The sequence below is a fragment of the Phascolarctos cinereus genome, unplaced genomic scaffold (genome assembly GCF_003287225.1).
Source record: "Phascolarctos cinereus isolate Bilbo 61053 unplaced genomic scaffold, phaCin_HiC Scaffold_1;HRSCAF=81, whole genome shotgun sequence".
Classification (NCBI taxonomy): domain Eukaryota; kingdom Metazoa; phylum Chordata; class Mammalia; order Diprotodontia; family Phascolarctidae; genus Phascolarctos; species Phascolarctos cinereus.
The window spans coordinates 178,936,783-178,958,657 of record NW_027555514.1 but is presented as its reverse complement, the minus strand read 5'-3'; positions in this window follow the sequence as shown (position 1 = coordinate 178,958,657).

Genomic DNA, 21,875 nt, shown 5'->3' with positions numbered 1-21,875 from the left:
CTTATCTTGGCATACTGTGTGGGAGGTCTATGCCTAGTTTCTGCTATACTATTTTCCAGTTTCACCAGCAGTTTTTATCAAATAGTGAGTTCTGGAATCTTTAAGTTTATCAAACAGTAGATTGTTATAGTAATTTATTGCGATGTCTTGTGCACCTAGCCTATTTCACTGTTCCACCACTTTATTTCTTAGTTTCGATGATTGCCACTTTATAATATAGTTTTAGATCTGGTACAGCTAGGCCACCTTCCTTTGCATTTTTTTCATTAGTTCCCTTGACATTCTTGATCTATTGTTCTCCCAGATGAATTGTATTACTATTTTTTCTAGTTTTATAAAAAAATTTTTGGTAGTTGGATTGGTATGGCACTGAATAAGTAAATTAATTTAAATAGAATTGTCATTTTTATTATATTAGCACAGTCTACTCATGAGCAACTGATATTTTTCCAATTATTTAGATCTGACTTTATCTGTGTGAAAAGTGTTTTGTAATTGTATTCATACAGTTCCTGGGTTTACCTTGGCAAGTAGAATTCCAAATATTGTATATTGTCTAGAGTTATTCTATGTGGAATTACTCTTTGTATTTCTTGTTGCTGGGCTTTGTTGGTGATATATAGAAATGCTGATGATTTATGTGGGCTTATTTTATAGCCTGCAACTATGCTAAATTTGTTAATTATTTTAGGTAGATTTTTTAGTTGATTCTCTATGATTCTCTAAGTATATCATCATATCTTCTGCAAAAAGTGATAGTTTTGTTTCTTCTTTGCTATTCTAACACTTTCAATTTCTTTTTCTTTTCTTATTGCTAAAGCTAATGTTTCAAGTACAATATTGAACAACAGTGGTGATAGAGGACATTCTTGTTTCACCCCCCCCATCTTATTGGAAATGCTTCTAGCTTGTCTCCATTGCATATAATGCTTGCTGATGGTTTTAGATAGATGTTCCCTATCATTTTAATGAAAACTCCATTTATTCCTGTGCTCTTTAGCATTTTTAATGGGAATGGGTGGTTTTTTTTTGTCAAATGCTTTTCCTATATCTATTGACATAATCATATGATTTCTGTTAGTTTTCTTATTGATATGGTCAATTATGCTGCTAGTTTTCCTAATGGTGAACCAGCCCTGCATTCCTGGTATAAATTTCTCCTAGTCATAGTGTATTATCCTCATGATAAATTGCTGTAATCTCTTTGCTAATATTTTATTTAAAATTTTTGCATCAATATTCATTAGGGAAATTGGTCTATAATTTTCTTTCTCTGTTTTGGCTCTTCCCAGTTTAAATATCAGCATCATATTTGTGTCATAAAAGGAATTTGGTAGGATTCCTTCACATATTTTTTTGCAAATAGTTTATACATTATTAGAATTAATTGTCCTTTAAAGGTTTGGCAGAATTCATTTTTAGTTTTATCTGTACCTAGAGATTTTTTCTTAGGGAAGTCATTGATGACTTGTTCAGTTTATTTTTTTCTAAAGTCGGGCAATTTAAGTATTTTGTTTCCTCCCTTTAAATCTGGCAATTAATATTTTTTAAATATTCATCCATTTCACATACATTGTCAGATTTATTGTCATACAGGTGGAGAAAATAGATCCTAATTATTGCTTTAATTTCTTCATTGGTGCTGAATTCACCCTTTTCATTTTTGAGACTGGTAATTTGGTTTTCTTCTTTTAAATCAAATTAACTGAAGATTCATCTATTTTGTTGGGGGGTTTTTAATAAAACAAGCTCTTAGTTTTATTTATTAGTTCAATAGTTTTCTTACTTTCAATTTCATTAATCTTTCCTTTGATTTTCTAATTTAAACTTCTAATTTGGTATTTAATTGGGGATTTCAAATTTGTTCGTTTTCTAGCTTTTTTTTTTAGTTGCATGTCCAATTCATTGATCTCTTCTTTCTCTATTTTATTCATGTAAGCATTTAGAGATATAAAACCTCCCCTGAGGACTGCTTTGGCTGCATCCCATAAATTTTGGTATATTGTCTCATTATTGTCATTTTCTTTGATGAAATTATTGTTTCTATGATTTGTTGTTTGACCAACTTATTCTTTAGGATTAGATTATATAGTTTCCAATTAGTTTTCTTTTTTGGTTTTTGGGGTTTTTTAGGCAATTGGGGTTAAGTGAGTTTCCCAGGGTCACATAGCTAATAAGTGTAAAGTGTTTGGTCTGAGGCTGGTTTTGAACTCAGGTCCTTCTGACTTCAGGGCCAGTGCTCTGTCCACTGTGTCACCTAGCTGCCCCTCCAATTAGATTTTAATCTATCTTTCTGTGGCCCTTTATTACATGTAATTTTTATTACATCATGATCTGAAAAGGATGCATTTAATATTTCTGCATTTCTGAATTTGATTGTGAGGTTTTCATGCCCTAATACATGATCAGTTTTTGTGTAGCTGACATGTACCACAAGAAAAAGGTATGTTCCTTTCCCCATTCAATTTCCTCCAGAGGTCTATCACATCTAATTTTTCTAAAATTCTATTCTTCTCCTTAACTTCTTTCTTTTTTTATTTTGTGGTTAATTTTTGTGGTTAAATTTATCTAGTTCTGAGAGGGGGAGGTTGAGATCCCTCGCTAGTACTGTTTTGCTGTCTGTTTCTTCCTGTAACTCCCTTAACTTCTCCTCTAAGGATGTGGATGCTATACTGCTTGGTGCAGATATGTTTAGTATTGATATTACTTCATTATCTATGGTACCCTTTAGCAAGATGTAATTCCCTTCTTTATCTCTTTTAATTAATTCTATTTTTGTTTTTGCTTTGTCTGAGATCTGAACTGCTACTCCTGTTTCAGCTGAAGTATAAAATATTCTACTCCAACCTTTTATTTTTAACCTTTGTGTATCTCTCTGCTTCAAATGTATTTCTTGTAAACAATAAAGTGTAGGATTCTGATTTTTTAATCCACCTGCTCTCCACTTCCATTTTAAGGGAGAGAGTTCATCCCATTCACATTCACAGCTATGATTACTAACTGTATTTTCATCCATCCTATTTTCCTCCTCCTAGGTAGATCACCACCTACTTCAATTTGCCTTCTCTTCCAACAGCTCCCCTTCCCTTCTTCCCCCTTTCCCCTCCTACTTCTGCCCTCCCTTCTATATACCCTATAGGGTAGGATAAATTTCCATACCCAGCTTAGTGTGTATATTATTCCTTCTTTGGGCCAAACAGTGCTTATCCCCTTCTTTCTTTCCCTCTAATTTAATAGGTCTTCTCTTATTAGACACCTCTTCGTGTGATATAATTTACCATATTCTGCCTCCCCTTTCCTTTTCTCCCAGTACAACCTTTTTTTCCACCCCTTAATTGTTTTTTTTATATCATCACATCAAAGTCAACATATATACATACCTTCTGTCTATCGATATTCCTTCTAACTGCCCTAATAAATATACACTTCTCAAAAGTTACAAGTACCATCTTTCACATGTAGGGATATAAACAATTTAACTTTATTGAATAGCATGTTTTTTTTTTCTTTCCTGTTTACTTGTTTATGCTTCTCTTGAGTTTTGTATTTGAATACCAAAGTTTCTGTTCTGCTCTGCTCTTTTTATTAGGAAAGTTTGAAGGTCCCCTATTGTACTGAATATCAGTCTTTTCCCCCTGAAAGATTATGCTCAGTTTTGCTGGATAATTGATTCTTGATTGTAATACAAGCTCTTTTGCCTTCCAGAATATCATATTCCAAGCCCTTCAATACTTTAATGTAGAAGCTGCTCAATCCTCAGTAATCCTGACTGTGGTTTCATGATACTTAAATTATTTCTTTCTGGCTCTTGGCAGTATTTTCTCTTTGACCTGACAGTTCTGGAATTTGGCTACAACATTCCTTGGAGTTTTCATTTTGGGATCTCTTTTAGGAGGTGATCAGTGGATTCTTTCAAAGACTGTTTTACCTGAGTGGCTAAGTGGATAGAGCACTGGCCCTGAAGTCAGAAGGACCTGAGTTCAAATCTATCCTCAGACACATAACACTTACTAGCTGTGTGACTGTGGCCAAGTCACTTAATCCCAGAGAAGAAGAAGAAGAAGAAGAAGAAGAAGAAGAAGAAGAAGAAGAAGAAAAAGAAGAAGAAGAAATAGAAGAAGAAGAAGAAGAAGAAAAAGAAGAAGAAGAAGAAGAAGAAGAAGAAGAAGAAGAAGAAAGAAGAAGAAGAAGAAGACGACTATTTTACCTTCTGGCTCTAGAATACCAGTGCAGTTTTTCTTGATAATTTCTTAAAAGCTGCTGTCCAAGCTCTTTTTTTGATCATGGCTTTCAGGTAGACCAATAGTTCTTAAATTATCTCTCCTTGATTTTTTTTCCAGGTCAGTTGTTTTTCCAGTGAGGTATTTTATGATTTCTTCTATTTTTCATTCTTCTGATTTTGTTCGACTGATTCTTGATGTCTTATAGAGTCATTAGCTTCCATTGAAGAATTATTTTCTTCAGTTAGCTTTTGTAATTCCTTTTCCATTTGAACAATTCTACTTTTTAAGGAGTTGTTTTCTTCAGTGGATTTTTTTTTCATTTAACCAACTGTATTTTTTAAGGAATTGTTTTCTTCCATCAATTTTTGTCCTACCTTTTCCAAGCTATTGACTCTCTCCTACATATCTCTTTTTATTCCCCACTTTTTCTTTTACCTCTCTTATTTGTTTTTTAAAATCTTTTTTGAACTCTTCCAAGAAGGCTTTTTGGGCTTGAGACCAATTCATATTTTCCTTTGAGGCTTCACATGTAGTAATTTTGATATTGTTGTCCTCTTCTGAGTTTGTGTTTTAATCTTCCCTGTCTCCATAGTAGCTTTCTATAGTCAGGGTTCTTTTCTGGTTTTTGCTCATTTTTAAGCTTTTTCATGACTTTTAAAGTTGAGCTCTGATCCTGGAGTGCAGAGGACACTATCTGAAGCTTCTTGCACTAGGGGCCAGAGGCCTGGTCATTGGCTTTCTTTGCTAGTGATTCAGGTGCTGGCAGCTTGTCTACTGTGTGGGGGTGGTCCAGCATGGTCATGCCTGTTATGCCAGGGGTTCTGGACCTGGCAGCTTGCCTTCTGTGGGGAACTGGCAGCCTCACAACTGCCACTGGCAAGCTGAGCCAGGACTAAGTGGCCTCAGTTGCTGATCTGTGCTGTGACTAAGACCTTCCCATTGGCTTGCCTGGACACTGTCTGCTGCACTGTGCTCCCCTTTTACCCAAGTGAGCTAGAGCTTTCTCAAAGTCTGAGTTATCTAAAAAATTGTTTCACACCATCTTTTTGTAGATTCTATCACTCTAGAATCCCATAATATGTTGTTTAAAGAAACATACTTGAAACATAGAAATACACACAGAGTAAAAATAGGAAGCTACAGCAGAATCTACTATGCTTGAGCTGAAGCAAAAAAAAAAAAATAGGGGAAGACAGCAGAGAAAAGCCAAGAAGTTGCCTGAGCTCTCCCCAGTTTCCCTCAAAAATAAGGTTAAATCAAACCTCAATATGGGTTCTGGAATCAGAATCCCTGAGTTTACTCCACCATCTTTTGCTTCAACATTCTCCTTTATAATTCTAGAATGTTTTCCAACATTGGCTGAACCAGTTTCACCAGGAATTAATTAGCATAACTATTTTCTCAAAATCCTTATATCTTTTACTATTTTTACTAATATATTGCGTGTGAGATAACACCTCAGTTTAGGTATTTTTGCTCTGATTGTTATTTTTTTCTTCAATGGTTGTTTATAGTTTGCATATCTTCTTTTGAAAACTTCTTACTTCTGTGTCTATTAGAGAATGACTTTCAGTCTCACAGATTTGTGTCAATTCCACATACAGCCTCCTGGAATCATAGGGTATGAGGCATGACTAAATTCCTATCCTGTGTGAATTCCATTGGAAAAGGATCAAAACTAGTTTTGTATACCTTTTTCCTTTTGGCACTGAAGCCCTTTCCCTTCTGACCTGCTCTTCACTGCTAGAACTTTCCCCTCTCTTTTATCATTGTGTGTCTGAGAGGTGTCAATCAGTATTTTCTACTTGATGCTGGGAATGGGAGTTGCAGAATGAGTCACTGCTTTGTGGGGTACAGGGTACAGGTAACCTCAGCTAGAAATTGAAATACAAGTTGATCGGGTTATTTTAAGTGGTTGTGTCTGTCATGAAAGTTTGTCTGGGGATGGTTAAAGTAAGTAAGCACCTGAACTAGTTTGGTGTGGTGTGTGACTGTTACCATCATCTCTTCTTGTTGAAATTTTAATCTTTATATATCTGGCTGTTTTCTTGTTTTGCCACTGTGGTGTAGAGGAGTTATGATGAAAACTTTTGTACCATCACATTGACAATCATGTGCCATCAAAATAGACCTTCATATCAATCAATATTTATTAAGTGCCTATTATGTGCCAGGCACTTTGCTAAGCACTAGAAGTGCTAAAAGAGGCAAAAGAGTCTGTATCTTCAGGAAATTACAATCTAATGGAGGAGACATCATGCAAACAAATATATACAAAGCAAGGTACATACAAGATAAATAGGAAATAATTAACCAAGAGAAGGCACTAGAATTAGGAGGGGTTGGGGAAGCTTTCCTGTAGAAAGTGAGATTTTTAGTGGAGACTAAAGGAAGCTAGGGAGGTCAGTAATCAGAACAGAGTTCAGAGAGAATACCAGGCATGGAGGAAAAACAGAGAAAATGCTAAGACATGGGGTATCTTGTTTGTGTTAAGGAGGCTAGCATTAAAGGCACTCCATACCTAGTCAGTAGTCTATCTTTCCTGCATTATCAGATATGCTCTAGAAAGTTTAATTCCATTCTCAGATATCATCTTAATTAGATATTCACAACTTCCCAAATCTACTTGTCCTTTCTGAAATCAATGAAAATAATTCTTATGCATCTAATTTTTGTAGCTTCTTGACTATGGCTTCAAACCCTTTAACTATGCTTTAGAAATCAGGAACATAGAGAAAATGCCACATTAGCCCATCTAGCAGAGATTCCCTTACCTTTGAGGCTGAAACTCTGATAAGCTACCTATCCATTTAAGACTCCATGTACTGTAGGAAGCCAGCCTAGCTGAGTAATGGAAGGACTTACCTGTCACTGGCAAAACTTCATGATTTCTATCCAAAGAAACAAACGTCATGGAGGCCCTGAACTTCTAGAGTTGTGAGTTGCTTTGGCCACTTGTTTTTCTTACTACGGTAGTATGTGCTTGTGCCACAGAGGCTTACTTGACCTATGGGAACTAGCTACATCATTTAAGATAATGCTTTGAATTAAGGCAACCCCTGAAAGTGATGAATTAACTACAAATTTTCTAATGTCAATGACTGCCTTACACATTGGGATTAGTCTTATAAATTGCCCTTAGCTTTACTACTTTGCATGCTTATTCCCCACCCACAGTTTGTCTGAACACATGGGCAGTGAATAACTAATTTTAACAACAGTACTAGCCTTCTTTCCTTCCCCAGCCCTAACTATGTCCAGTCAGACTTTCTGAATGACAAAAGACTTTTAGCTAAGATTCATTAGAAAAATGCCTTTATGAATCATATTTAACTATGGTTCAGTACTTAAACAAAGTTCAGGTCTCTCATCCTTATCTTCAATATTGATTAGTTTTTTCTACACAAGAAAAGCTTCACAGAGCATAGCTTGCCTTACTCAAGCCCCTTCTCTCCCAAAACAGCAAATATAAGAACAAGAAAGAGTAACATTATAGCTTTAATATTTTAATTGTTTTTATTATGAAAAAAAGTTATAAAGCTTAGAACTTGATCACTTGGCCATTTCTCTTCTGTCTCCTTCTAGTTCAAAATCCTTAAATGTCTTATGGTCAGTGTTCTCCTAAATCTGCAGTTGGAATCAACACATTCAAGTTTCAGTACTATCTTCTTTGTAGTACTGGCCTTCCCTTCCCCACCCTTACCCCTGAAAATTGACTTTGTTCAACCACCATAGTCACTCTCCTCCCAAGTCATAGAACTTTTTTCTTATTGCTTGCAGTAATTTCTGGATTTGGAAGATGCTCATTCACTACATCAGCAGCAGCATTATTATCAAGAAGAACGAATGTCTACAGAATTAAAATTCATACAATAGGTACTAAAATATAACCTCTTTTCAGCTATTGAAATTCAAGTTCAAAAGAACCCTAAACATCTGTATAGTCACAAATTTTGTTGCATGAGATCTACTTTTGTTCATGTGGGACTTGGGATAGAGAATGAGAAAAGAAGAGAATTATTTCCACTTGCTATGTCTTTCCCAAAACTTTTCCACCCTTAGCGTCAGATTATCAGGCAATGCCAAACTGAGTCAACATTCTACAAGCACAAGATGTTTATTTTCATTTGTTTCCTTGCATGAAACTTCCCTACTTACCCCTTGCCTGCTATTTCCTATAGAAATTATAGTTCAAAAACTGGAAATTGCCTTTCAAGATGAAAATTTACAACTTTTTTCTCCTCCTATAGGAAGCCATTACTCTAAAACCTGAAATGATCAAAACAAATCATCGGAAAATTTTATGCAATATTTTATCCCACTTTTACAAATGGGGAACCTTAGACTCAGAGAGGATAAGTGGCCTAGCCAGGATCACAGAGCCAATGAATAGAGAAGTGGAGACTCCAACTCAAGCACTCTGATTGCAATGATCTTTCCACTTAATCACATAAGTATAACAGGAAAGACTATCATATAGCATAGGGAGTAGTCTTATTTTGACCTAAATAGCAAGGCGGTCTAAGAGGTTTAGGAGCCAGTGTGTGCAGGGCAAGTCTTCCCTTAGACTCTGATGAAGACATCCCAAGGCCCTGAACCCCTCTTGGGTTCTTCCAAAGGCTCTTCCTTTGGAATATCAATGTTTCCAACCCACAGCCCAGAGCCATCATCCTGAGAAGCAACTGTTGTTGCAACTGTTTGTTCTGTAAGTGCTACAACCTTATCTATTGAAGAACTCCCTCCCTCCTCCAAAAAAAAAAAATCCTGACACTAAAACGGTTCAACATCAGAAATTGATAGAATTTTGTCCATGGAAATGACATTGAAGAAGAGCCATCTGCTTTGCTGATGCACTCTAATGGCCAAGGGATCTTTCCATGTGACAACCTTCCATATGTGTTGGCTTCCCAATTAGAAAGGGAGATTTTTGAGAACAGGACCTATCTTTTTTTTTTTCTATTTGTATCCCCAGAGCTAGGCACAGTGCTTTACATACAGTAATAAATGCTTAATAAATACTTCATTCATTCATTCAGTCAGTCGGTCATTCCACGTTATTCCAGAAAAGATAGAACTGGGACCTTCAATATAAAGAACTACTGTCCATAATGGAATTTGAAATAATGAACTCTATCCCTGAAAGCATCGAGCAGAAGATAAGGCAGGAATGCTTAAAAGATATTTGTGCATGTAATGAGAGGTTAAAATAGATAACACTCATGATCTCCTTTAAATTTTGAGATTATATGTTTCTATAATTCTGTAATTTCTACCAACCAATGTGGGAGTTTTAAGAATCTGGTGCAATAATATGAAAGTACACTAGGGGGAAGGAGAGTTCTTATCTAAAGTATGTTTTTTAAACTAAAGACACTGAAATTAATGTGAATGATTTCACATTTATTAAATTTAAAAACAAAATCTTTCTTTTTCTTAGAAATCAAGTACACAGATAAATTGTCATAGATAGAACTAGTTATGTGATTTCCAATGGCTAGCACAGTGTTTTTTTTCTGTAGAACAGCTTTTTAAAAAAAAATTTAATTTTACTTATTCAGGCTTTATTTTTATAATGCATTAATTTATGAATATTTCTATAGCCTCTCTATTACTAATCTTTGTTAAAAATAAAAATGGGGAAAAATTCAGTGAAACCAATAAAAGCATCAGTTATGGTTGGCATTGTATGTAATATTCTACATTCATAGCATCCCAGGAGTACAGCCATAGTACTTCCTCTTGTTGGAGACAGTTGGGGTTGGACATCTGGGGACCTCCTCCCAGATCCTCCAATGCTTAAGTAGAGCATAAGGAGAATTTTACTGATCATTTCAGCACCCAACTGCTTCCTGGACTTCATCATCTCCAGAAATCCTCATTCTGCAAGATGAAATCGACTCAGAAACTCACACCTCCCAAGATCATTTCCCTTCCTGGCTGCAAGACTTTATTATCCTCACATACTAGGCAATCTCTTTCCCTTCTCCCTGATTTTTATGTATTGTCCCCCCATTAAATTGTAAGCTCCTCGAGGGCAAGGATTTTCTTATGCCTTTCTTTGTATCTCCAGCACTTAGCACATCTCCTGGCACAGAATAGGCACTTAATAAATGTTTATTGCTATTAACTACCCTATCCATTCCTGCAAAAAAGAAGGAAAATACATGTTCCCAACTCTTCCCTGGCCAATTATACATGATTTTTTTTTTACCCCAACCTTAACCTTAAATAGCTTATCTATATATGATTTTGCTCAAAACATTTGACTAATTTACAACACCTATATTACATGATGCAGTTTAAACAATGAATTCATTAGTCAGCTATATGAGGCAGATTTCCATGGTATCTTTACAATTAAGTTGAGTCTTTCTGATGTCTGATAGTACCTCATACTTACACGAAAAGGATTTAGAGATTTGAACACACTAGTTGTACAACATATGTTCTAGATTTAGTTCCTGGGGCCTGAGAATTTTCAAATAAACTGAGAAACAAAATGCAACAGAAAAATTATAGAGTAAACTATGTAATATGAAATTACTTTGCAATTGCATTTTTATATGAGCAGTGTAGAAAAGTAGATCTAATACTAGATATTTTACAACAAACTCCTTAACAATGTTGTCTCCAATAACCTGGCCACTGCTAATTTTAAGGCAGCCCTAGAAAATGCCTTCAGTAATATTTAATTTTGTGTGTGTGTGTGTGTGTGTGTGTGTGTGTGTGTGTGTAGCTTCCAAAAACTAGAAAGAAGAGATTAGCTATATAAAAACCTTACCCTTGGGAATTCTTATCAACCTTTATCTTTTTCCACAACTTGGCCAAAGATTTTTCTGACCCACATCTGCAAAGAAAAAGCTCCAACTTATTCAGGCTGTCTAGTCTACTACAGGCATTTAGGTGGCTCAATCAAAAGAATGATGGACTTGTAGTCAGGAAGAACCAACTTTGAATCCTACCTCAAACATGTATTAGTTATGTGCCTCTGACCTCATCTCTCTCATCCTCTTCACCTCTCTCAGTTATCAATCTGTAATATAGGGATAATAATAATACTTACCTCACCAGGATAGTGTGACCAAATGAAATAATAGGTGAAAAATGCTTTATAAACATCAAAATGTTGCTTATTGCTATTACCCCCCCATAGTACATTCTGTTGAAGGAAAACCATTGTTCCCTTCTTTTAAGAGAAGTTGAGTAGCTGGATTTCACCACTTCATACCATTAGCTTTCCTAGTCTTCCCAATCTGAAAAAGAAAGTAGTCATGAAAATGCCCCTATCTTCATGCAAAAGTGTAATGTGAGTAGTCATGGAAGGATGGCCTTCAGAGAAGAAATAAAAGCTGTACCTTAAAAGAAGGGTAGGGATAAGATAAACAAGGGTAAAACTAAACCATAAATCTTTGAAAGAATGAGATTTAGGGAAAAAATACTCTTATCTGACATTCCATTAAGTGAAATTCTACATTAACCAACACTTCCACATAATGATATATCAGTGAATCCATGTATATTTATTGAGCATCTGCTATATGTCAAACTGTCTAAATTTTACCACCAGAACATCTTTGAGGGATTAGCAGTGGCACAGATGGATGGGGGCAACACTTGTGCTTAAACAAATTTTGGGTCATGGTGTTGTGAGCACAGACTCAACAGATCAGCTGTGTCAGCTCCGCAACCTCTTTCCATGAAGTGTGACCCTCTTTTATGTGATCAGAATCATAAAATTATAGTATCTCAGAGTTGGAAGGACCTCAGAGGCCATTTAGTCCAAACTATACTGGAAAGTGAATTTTTTTCCAGAAATGCAACAAATAGTCATGTATATTTCCCTTGAGCAATTCTAATAAGTGGTGATCCACTATATCCCAAAACCATCTGTGACATTTTTATACAAGGAAAATGATCAAATAATTAACAAAGAGGCCATTATCTCTCTAGCTCATTACCCTAATCTCAATGTACAACACTAGGAAAATCTGAATAAATGGCTTTAATCTATTTTCCCCAAATATGAGGAATAAGGTCCATACTCTCACATATTATTATTCAATCAAGAAAATCACTTTCTCTCCTGGTCCCACCAACTGCTAGATCCTTTGTCTTACAGGTTAATTTCCATTCACCCTTTACAGATCTTGTTATCTACTTCATTAGAATGTAAGTTCTTTGAAGGCAACAACTGTTAATTGACTTTTTGTATCCCTAATGCTTAGCACAGTGCCTGGCATACAGTTAGCCATTAATAATGGCTTCATGATTAATTAAATATTGATTGATTGACTGATTTACTAAGCTACTACTATGTGCCAGACACAATGTTAGGTGTTGTAGAGACTGAAAAATTAAACAGTCCCTTCAATAAAGGAATATATATTATAATAGGAAAGACAAGTTGTTCAAGTATAATTCCATATAGAATGAGTGAAAAATTACAAGAAATTTTAGAAAGTGATAATACTAATAGGCAAATTTCAGGAAAGGGTTCATGCATAAAATGATGCTTGGGTTCAGTCTCACAGGAAACCTTGGAAACTAGAAGAATGGTGGTATCTTCAACAGAAAGATGGATGTTTAAAAGAGAAATAGGGTTGGCAGGAGGGAGGGTTAGCTAGTAAGCTGTATTTTCAATATATTGAATGTAAGATGTCTAAAGTACATCAAGTTTAAAATACCAAATAGGCAATTAATCATGAAGGAAAATAGTAATTAATAAGACCTCAGAAGAGTGACTGAAACTGGATATAATTATCATAATCAAACCAATGAGAGCTGTTGAAGGACCTGAGGGAGAGGTTGTAGAGAGAAAAAGGAAAAGTTATCAGGACAGAGCCTTGGGGAACACTACAAATTAAGGATGATTCCCTAGCAAAGGAAATTTATAAGGAATAGTCTGACAGATAGAGGGTAAACAGAAGAAAGTAGTGCTGTTAAAACCCAAAGAAGAGAAAGTACCCAGAAGATGAGGGTGGTCAAATACTGCAGAGATGTCAAGAAAGATGAGGATTGAAAAAGAAACACCAGCTTTGACAGCTGAGATGAGTGGTTACTTTTAAGAGGGAAATGTTCATTGGATGATGAAATCAGAAACCAGATCGCAAAGGGTTTGGGAATGAAAGGAACTGGAGATAATATGTAGGCAGCATTTTTGAAGAATTTGGTTGAGAATATAATGAGACATATAGGAATATCCTTAGGGGATGGTAGAGTACAGAAAAAGGATTTTTTTGTTTGGCTTTTTTTCCCCTTCTTTCTTTTATTGTTTAATGATGGGAAAAACTTTGGGGTATTTGCAGGAATCTGGGAAAGAATTAGTATATATGGAAAAACTGAAGAGTAGACAGATTAAAGAGATTAACAGATGAATTCTACCAAACATATTTAGAATAATTAATATCTATAATAAATACATTCTTAAAATGCAAAAAAAAAACCTATCACACTCTTCAATGAGATAACTGAAGTCTCGATGCTTGAATTAATGAAACATAAAGCAAAAAAGATTAGAACTATAGACAATATCATTAATGAGCATTTATTTAGAATTTTAAATCAATTCATAAGAAAAAGATTATGGAAATAGATTCAAAAACATCATTTAAAATGAAGTTAGATTTATTCCAAGGGCATAAAGATGGCTAAATATTGGAAAAACAAAAAAAGAATTTAATTGTACAAAAAATAAAATATGCCAAGCCATATGGGTATATCAGTAAATGCAGAAAATTTAAAAATTCCGATACTAATTTATACTTCTAAAAAAACATGCTGCATAGGCATATGAAGACTATTTTATATTATGCACAGATATTAACGTATATACATGATACCTATTTCTTGATATATATATATATATATATATATATATATATATACATATATATACACATATGTGTACATGAGACCTACATAATCTGTATATGTATACACACATGAACAGTAACCCGAATCTAACCTTATTTATGATGGGAAAAAAACTAGAAATGTTCTCAATAAGCACAGGAATAAAACATGAACATTCCATTTCTTCACCCTTGTAAATATAGTTCTAGGAATGCTAGTAATAACAACATGACAAGAAAAAGAAAATGAGGGAATAAGCAGAGGCAAAAAAGAAATAAAATGACTTCTATTTGTTAGTAACATGATTAGTTAATTACAAATCTCTAGAGAATAGACATAAACTGAGAAAATTAATCATTTCTGTAAAGTAGCAGGATACAAAATAAGTTCACAATCACTAGTAGCATTTCCATTTAGAAATAACAAAATCCAGTAATAAATAATAGAAAGTGAACCCCCATTCATTATAACCACAAGGTGCATTTAAAACTTATATAGATATAATTACTAAGTACTCAAAGAAATTCAAACTTTAAATAACATGACTAGATTTCAACAATGTGATAAAAATACACTACTAAAAGAATTTACAGATTTCAGTGGTATACAAATCAAATTACCAGGGGATATTTGTAGAGATGAACAAAATAATAACAACATTTAATTAGAGAAACAAGAGATCTAGAATCTCAAGGACAATGAGAATGGAAAATCAGTGGAACAGATTAGACAAGCACAGAAAAAAAATAACTTAATAACTCAGTGTTCAATAAACCTAGGAATATAAATCTGTCAGGGAAAGACTATTTAAAAAGTGCTGGAAAAAAACTGGAGAACAATTAGATAGAAGTTATATTCAGACTAATATATTCCACCATAGAACACAATAAACTCAAAATGGATATACAATTTATATTAAAGATTATGTCATAAGATAGCTAGAAGAAAACCAGATCAAGAACCTTTTATAGCTATGGCTCATAGGAGAAATCTTAAATGAATGAGAGATGGAGGAAAATTCACAAATTACAAAATAGATCACTTTGACTACATAAAATAGAGTGGAACAAAACCACTGTAAAAACAGTCCCACAATCTTATATGCATTCTTTGAGATTTATAATAAGGAGTGATGATGAAAAGCAACTGTATCTGACATCTATTCAGAACCTCTCCTTCCTTCTTATCCTTACCTACTTGTACTTTTGGAATATTCAATAGTCAGTGGATGCACTTGGGAATTAGGGAAATATGACTCTTTCCCTTAACATAATTTGTTAACAATTTTCACCCATCAAATATAATTCATTGGTTCAATTCATTAATCAGTAAGGCCCTTCTTTTCTCAAGGCATTGTGCTATACAACTACCACACAAGAATAAAAAGTTATTATAGCTAAATCTGGGAGATATAGAAATAGATATCATATAAAATAAACTACAATAAATGCCAAAGATATATCCAGAAAAATAATCCAAGAAAATCTGAAAATAAAGAGAGCATACTGAGCTGGAAGAATAAGTGATGGCTTTGTAAAGAATTTGGCTCTCATATAGGCTTTAAAGGGAAAAGATTTCAATAGATATAAAGATGGAATGCATTCTAGAAACGGTTCATGGCCTATATTAGTGTATCACAATAGGAGAGTACAAGGTAAGTTCAGGAAGTAGTATTCCAGCATTGATTTATCCAGTACAGTATGAAAAAAAGGCTAAAAAATAGGTTTGGAGAAGATTGTGGGGGCTCTTAAATGCCATGTTAAGGAATTTTATATATATTTTTGATAATTAATTAATTTATTTTTAGTTTTCAGCATTTGCTTCCATAAGATTTTGCGTTTTAAATTTTCTCCCCCTTCCATTCCTTTCCTCCCCACTCAAGATGGTGTTCAATCTAATATAGGCTCTAGTTATACATTCATATTAAGCATATTTTCCCATTAGTCCTGATGTAAAGAAAAATTAGAACTAGTTGGAGGAATTATAAAAATGAAGCAATAAAACAAAACAAAAAAGGAAAAGGAGAGTAAATAATATACTTCCATCTGCATTCAGACTCCACAGTTCTTTCTCTGAATGTGGATAGCAATTTCCATCATGAGTCTTTTAGAGTTGTCTTAGATTCTTGCATTGCATGAAGAGCCATGTCTATCCAAGTCAGTCATCATGCAGTGTGGCTGCTACTACGTGCAATGTTCTCCTGGTTCTGCTCATTTCACTCTCATTTCACTTCATCATCTCATGTTTCCAGGTTTTTTGAAGTCTGCCTGATCATCATTTCTTATAGGACAATAGTATTCCATTACATTCATATACCACAACTTATTCAGCCATTCTCCAATTGATGGGCATGCTCATTCTTGTACATGTGGGTCCTTTTCCCATTTTTATGATCTCTTTGGGATACAAACCTAGAAGTGGTCTTGTTGGGTAAAAGGATATGCACAATTTTATAGCCCTTTGGGCATAGTTCCAAATTGCCTTCCAGAATGGTTGAATCAGTTCACAACTCCATCAACAATGCATTACTCTTCCAATTCCTTTTGTTCTCCCAGATGAATTGTATTACTATTTTTTTAGTTCTATAAAATATATTTTGGTAGCTGGATTGGTATGGCAATGAATAAGTAAATTAATTCATGTAGAATTGTCATTTTTTATTATATTAGCTTGGCCTACCCATGAGCAATTGATATTTTCCCAATTATTTAGATATGACTTTATTTATGTGAAAAGTGTTTTGTAATTCTGTTCGTATGGTTCCTGGTTTTGTTTTTGCAGATAGACCCCCAAATATTTTATAGTATCTACAGTAATTTTAAATGGAATTTCTCTTTCTATCTCTTCCTGTTGGGCTTTGTTAGTAATATATAGAAATGCTGATGATTTGCATGGGTTTATTTTATATCCTGCAACTTTGCTAAATTTGTTTATTATTTCAAGTAATTTTTTACTTGATTCTCTATGATTCTCTAAATATATCATGATATCATCTGCAAAGAGTGATATCTCTATTTCTTCTTTGCCTATTCTAATTCCTTCCATTTCTTTTTCTTCTCTAATTGCTACAGCTAACATTTCTAGCATAATATTGAACAACAGTGGTGAAAATGGACATCCTCATTTCACCCTCAATCTTATTGGAAATGGTTTTACTTTATCACCATTACATATAATGCTTGCTGATGGTTTTTGATAGATGCCATCTATCATTTTAAGGAAGACTACATTTATTCCTGTGCTCTCTAGTGTTTTTTCTAAGAATTTTATATTTTATCCTGTATCTGGAGTTAGATAATTATTTTTAAGGATGTCAATAACATGTTTGGATCTGGTTGGTAGTGGTAATCATTTGCCAGTTCTCTGAAAGATAAACTGGAAAAGGAAAATACTGGATTAAATAGACCAATTAAAAGGAATGGCAAAGGCATAGCTAGCTACCAGAGCATTGTGACATGTAACCCAGGCTTCCTTAAGAGGCTTTGAAATGGTCCTGGAGAATTGAATGTTACTGGTTCATTGATATAGCTTCTTGATCACATGACTACAAAAAAAAAGGTCAAGGGTATATGAAGCTCTAATTGCTCCCTAGGGCTTCTGACCAACAGACTATCACAGACATCTCAGAGGCACAGAAGCTGTACTGAACTAAATTGAGGCGACATCCTCTAGCAACATCCTTTCACTCCCCTGGCTATGTAAACTTCCTTTTGTTAGCTGCTAAATGTTTCATGAGTAAGTAGTAATAAGCATTGATTAAATGCCTACAGTGTGCCAGGAACATGAGTGTCTCATTTCAGTTCACTCTTGACCCTGAGGTACCTGACCAAGCCGATCAGACCTGACCTACTACAGAAGGCTACTACAAAAGTCCAGTTAAGAATAAATGAGGCTCTAAATTATGATGATAGCACTATGATTGGAAAACATCCTGATGCTGTTAATAGAATTATGGAAATTAAAGAATGGACAAGTTTGGAAATATAATGAATCTTCAAGCCATATCTGAAATGATAGAGAAAAATGGATAAGAAAAATCACAATTAACTGCTAATCTTCACTATGCAAAATAATTTTTTTATCACTCTTAATACATAATACTCTTAAGTACTATAGATTTGTCACACATTTTTTCTTTTAAAAATGTTAAGCCCTTTAAATAATTTTAGTATTGCCTAATCCTTAAAAAATTGAAGCATATGACTAATAACTTCCTTTATAATTCCTAATAGCTAAATTACTATTATTATGCAAAGACCTACAATAGACGGTTACACGGGTTGTTAAATGACTGCTTTTTTGCAAACCATAATCATTTTCCTTTATTAGATGAAAGATTTCATAATTTAAGGAAGATGAGAAGCCTATAAGTCATGCTTTCAAATAAGGAACATGGATATTGGAAACATTAAATCCCCCCATAAAAATGTTAAGGCATCATTAAATTAGGTTCAGATTAATACTATCCAGTCAACTCTAGACTGATATCTTTTGCAGGAGGTTGAAACAATACCTAGTGATCTAAGATGTAAAGGATACTACTACAGTGAATTTATAAACCTACAAAGCAAAAATGTATCATTCAAAGACTTTATTAATAGTGCATGCTTTGGGTGAAAGCAAACCCATTTAAAAATATCCTTCCTTTTTGTATCCCTTTGCTTTGATGTTGCCTATCATTAAGTCTATTCTTTCGCTTGAGTTGACCCAAAATGAATACCAAATGCATTTGGGTTAAAGCAGGATGTGCAATTCCTGGTTTGAATACCATGTTGTACCTGCATAAAAAATGGATATGTAAAATTAACACACAAGCATGTATATGACAATTCTATGGCAAAATAGAAATATTTTAAAAATTGCAATTAAAATACTCATTTTAGAAAGTTGTTCTACTTTACAAACTTCTTTAAAGTTGCCATTGGATTCTCATCTTTGTTTGGAAAAGGATTTCAAGAAAATGTCTTATTCCAGAAAATTATGAAGAGGGTTGAAATGCCATTTTCCCATAATATAAAATAATAATTCCCTTTTTTCTAAAGTTATTGTGATTTGAAGTTACCCACCCAATGAAAATATTTAGACAGAGTTTTTATGTACTATGCTAAATAACAAACAGATCTGAACCTATGAAACCACTTCACAGAAGGCTTTTTTCTCAAGTCAAGAAAAGCCCACAAACATTTAGCAAGCAGCTACTATTTTCCAGGTACTGTGCTAAGTGCTAGGGCTACCAAAAAAAAAAGGTAAAAATAATCCTTGTCTTCAAGGAGCTCACTATCTAATGGGGATCATAAAATATATATCAAAATAATAGAAGAGTAAGGTATAAAAAGTTTGGAAAATTAGGAAGGGGCAGGTTATGAAGGGCTTTGAAAGTGAAACAGTTCTTTATATTTGATCCTAGAGGTAATAAATTACCTCTGAATTATCTTGAATAGAAGGTTGATATGGTCAGAGATCAATTTGACAGCTAAGAAGAGTATGAACTAGAGTGGGAAGAGAATTGTGGCAGGGATATCAGCCAGCAGGCTATTATAATAGTCTAGGCATGAAGAGATCAGGCCTGGAGCAGGGTGGTGGCAATATCTGAGGAGGACTCATATATGAGAGACATTGCAAAGGTAGATTCAACAGGAGTTGGCAAAGATTGGATATACAGAGTAAGAGAGAATGAAGAGTAAAGAAATAGCAAACTAATCTTATAACATTGTTCTGCAATAAATTGTGAAGGAAAGTGATACAAGTAGCAGGTAAGTCATAATTTTACCAAATTCTTTATTTTATTTTTGAAACTTTAAAAAGATGCAAAATACATAGTGAAGCATCATAACAGTAAGGACATCAAATGGATACATTAAATAATGAAATGGAAAGTATTTTAGCAATGTATAGAATGCAACAATTATGTGTGAATGCAAAATTGAAAAACCTTTCATAAATGATTCTTCTTTCACAGGAAAAGAACATTAACGGATTTGATCAATAGTATTTTAATTAAAAGAGAGAATGGAATAGCAATAAAATATACGTTAGGCTAATTAAATATTTTATTGATTCATTAATAAATTCAACAAATATTTATTAAGTATATAGAAAGAGTAGAACAGAGCAGAGTTTTAACTAAAATAGAGTGACCAAGTACCAAATTTAGAAGAAACTGTTAACACATGCAGTCTATGAGCAGCATAGGAATCATAAAGCTTAACACTTTTTTTTTAGCCAAGATAACTGAGTGCAAAAGAATTATCACTGACCATAGAGATCAAAAATGGATTTGTGAGATAGGTGGCCATTGAATGGAAATCAGAGACAAAGACATTAAATTCTAAAACATAGATTGTGAAAACAACATAGAGTTCATAACCTCAATCTTCCCACATCCCAATAAAAATGTTCTGTAGCTTAAGAAAACAAAATAATGAATTCCATTGCATTTCCAGACATTTGGTAGATAGAGTGCTGGTCCTAGAGTCAGGAAAACCTGTGCTTAAGACTGGACTCAGGGGCAGCTAGTTGGTGCAGTGGATAGAGCACCAACTCTGAAGTCAGCAGGAGCTAAGTTCAAATCCGGTCTCAGACACATAACATTCAGTAGCTGTGTGACTCTGGTCAAGTCACTTAACCCCAATTGCCTCACCAAAAAAAAAAAAAAAAAAGACTGGACTCAAACACTGTCTGTGTGACACCAAGAAAATCACTTATAACCTCTGTCTGGCTCAGTTTCTTCATATGTAAAATGGGGTTAATAACAGTATTTATGTCCATTCTTCCTAATTTCCCTCATACTGTTCAAGGTTCCATCTTTGGCTTTAAAAGTTCTTCACAGCTTGGACTTTTCCTATTTTTCCAGTCTGCTTACACCCTTCTTATGATCCATTGACATTGACCTCTTTATTGTTTCTAGAATGTGGTACTGCATCTCCTGTTCCCATTCATTTTCACTGACCATCTTCCATGCCTGGAATGTACTCCCTCTTCATCTCCACCTGTTGACTTCCCCAACTTCCTTCAAATTTCAGCTAATGTCCCACTAAAGCTTTCTGAAAGAAGCCTTTCCTGGTACTCTTTAGGCTTGTGTCCTCCCTCTGTGATTATCTCCAATTTATCTTATCTTGTCTATGTATTGTTTGCCTATTGAGGTTTCTATGTTGTCTCCCCCATTAGACTGTGAGTTCCTTAAGAGCATGGACTCATATTTTCCTTTATTTGTGCTTTACACAGTGCCTGGCACAGAGTAGGTGCTTAATAAATACTAGTTGACTAACTGGCTACCTGCCATGCTTGTTATGAGGATAAAATGATATCATACTAATAAAGTACTTTGCAGGGGTGTGCCTGTAAATGGATCATACTAATAAAGTACTTTGCAGGGGTGTGCCTGTAAATCATTAACAACTGCTCTTCAGAAAGAAAAAATGTCTGTATATAGACAACACTTTTAAGTTTCATCTGCAATATTAATATTTTCTCTATCACCTTAAATTTAGATAATCAACAAAAACTCAATCAAGATCTGCTTTGTAGCATTTGCCAAATTTTCAAAGTATAAATGCTCACATAAAAAAATTTAACAAGTGCTTCTCATAAACCTCTTCAAACTGGCTTGAGTATACTCCTACAGTTTTGCAAAACTTTAACGTGAAAAATAAAGGACAACTATTACTATTTGAAAATAAAATTATATTTAATGTAAACAAAAATCCATAGTAACATAGGCTTTATGTTGCTGTTGTTTTTAAATCAAAGTATGGTTAAAGAATTTTGTATATCAGCAGAATAAGATATTTTGGGTAAGGA